The following is a 2,496-nucleotide window of genomic DNA, read 5'->3' on the forward strand; positions in this document are numbered from 1 at the left end:
GTTTGTCTTCTTATTGAATTATAAGATTTCCTTATATACTGAATATAAGCCCCAAGATTTGCAGATCTTTTCTCCTAGTCTGTAACTTGCTTTCTAGTTACTTCAAGTGTATTTTTCAATAGTAAACATTAAAAAAAATCGTTAAAGTTCATTTTATCTAATTTTCTTCTGTTTTCATGCTTTTCTATTGTTGCTTAAGATATCTTTGTCTAATCTAATTTCACACAAAAATTTGGTTTTTAGAAGTTTTATAACTTTAACACTTCATATGTCTATGACTCATTTTGAGTTAATTTTGTGTTTCTTGTGAGGTAAGGGTTGAGATTCTATTTTGTACACACAAACATCCATTTGCTTCAGCACTATTAGTTGAAAGAACTAACTTTTTTTTTTTTCATTAGATTACCATGACGTCTTGGTAAAAAAAAAAAAAAATCAATTGACCTTAGAAGTATAGATCTATTTCTCTTTGTGTTGTTCCACTGATGTTAGGTGTGTACTTTTATGCCAATGTCACACTGTATCGATGACTGCAGCTTTATAGTAAGTCTCGAAATCAGATGGTATAAGTCCTTTTAACCATTGTAAGTCATCAAAATTGTTTTAGGTGTTCTATCGGTTTTCCATATAAAATTGAAAAGCAGCTTGTCATCTTAAAAATGTTTGACAAGATTTTCAAAGGGATTGCTAGAATCTATAGGTAATTTGAGGAAGAATTAAAATCTTGACAATATTAAAGATTTTAATTCTTAAATATGAAATAGCTTTTCATTTATTTTTATCTTTAATTTTCCTAAAAATGTTTTGTAAGTTGCCAACACCAGAAGTAGACAACTATTCCAAGATATTGACAAAGCTTGTATACCTATAAATTGAAATTGAAATCAGAATCCATTTCGTTTGATTGCTTTTACTTCATTGCTAATGATATTAGTCATAATTGTTATTCTTGTTCTTTGGGTTTTTCCCTATAGCCCAACAGTTTATGATTAGTGAACATGTATAAGATAACTGTTAATACTCGTTTCATGGCTTACGTAAAAGTCATACTAGATGCCAAATACAGAAAAATGAGACGGAAGGCAAAACTTGGATCATGATAGCTATTAGAATAGAAATGATCCAGAGTATTTTTTCACAATGAAGTTCATAAGACCTAACTGCCTTCCATTTACCTGCCTGTCCCTTTCTGAGAAAAAAAATTGGCTTCAACTCATATTCCATGGTTAGGGTATTGCCCTATCCCCAATGGTCAACAAGATGACTTTGATACTGAGAATTCCTAGGAATGAGACTTTCTAGAGCTGTGAGACCACACTACTAACCAAAATGTTGGTCATCAATGCATCCTTTGGATTTATTTATGACCAAAAGGGGGAACTATAGACAAACAGAGGGGTTCTATGGAAAGTAACTTCACAGGGAGATCTGATCATAAATTCCTAACTGGGAAGGTCATGGTTGGGAATTGTGCCGCAGGCCTGTAACTTCTTTAGTGAAAGGTCCATTGTTCCTGTGTACCTAGGTTAACATACCTTTGAAATACCAGAAGTAACATCCTTCGAAAGGAATATTGACTCTCAAGAGAGCACATATTCTTGTTAACTATCTTGTAACTCAATCTTTGCTTTGCTTTCTACAATCTTCTTTATGCCCCCTCCTTAATTTCATAAGACAAGCTACAAAACTGTTATCCTCTGGAGCATTTGAGCTCTTGCTCCCTGGCATATGTTGTCAGTTTGACTCAAATAAATTCTTATGAAAATTCTCTACAGGTATGGACATTTTTTACATCTACAAGTCTCCCGACTTATCTAGAGTACAGAGTTGTGATACACTGTGAGTATGAAAAATGTGTTAATTTTACTTACAGTTGCAAAAAAAAATACCACTTCAGAATTAAAGTTTGCTATGTGACTTCTGAAATTTAAGCAGGTGAGCTGGACGTATCACTTTCATCTGGGACAAAAGAATAAGAAACTAGGTCTCCAGAATAAACGTAAGTTCTTTTTTCTCCAGAAGTGGAAAACACGCTATTCTGCTGATAAAGTTTCTAAAAAATAAACCTGAACTTGTCACCAGAAGTGTTTAGCTCTTAGATGATGGACACAATTTTATCAGATACAAAATGGAGATAATAATTACCTTCTGCATAGGGTTGTTGTGAAGAATAAATATAATAATACATGTAAAGTTCTTAGCATTTGATAAGTGTTTGATAGATGTCCACTTAAACAACAACAAAAACAAAAAACAACAAAAAGAGATGTTTTGTAATGTTTAATGTATGGGTCTTATACCTCTTTTGTTGAATTTATTCTCTACTATTTTAATTTTTTGATGCTCTTGAAAATAGGGTTTTATTCCCCTTTATTATATTTTTTGGATTATTTGAATTTTTTTAGAACTTTATTTTAAATTCATGTTGACTTTTTAACTATACTTCTTTGCATTTTTTAGGTGCTCTACGGATTACAATATATATTTTTAACTTTT

This window comes from Pteropus vampyrus, unplaced genomic scaffold (genome assembly GCF_000151845.1).
Source record: "Pteropus vampyrus isolate Shadow unplaced genomic scaffold, Pvam_2.0 Scaffold9, whole genome shotgun sequence".
NCBI lineage: Eukaryota > Metazoa > Chordata > Mammalia > Chiroptera > Pteropodidae > Pteropus > Pteropus vampyrus.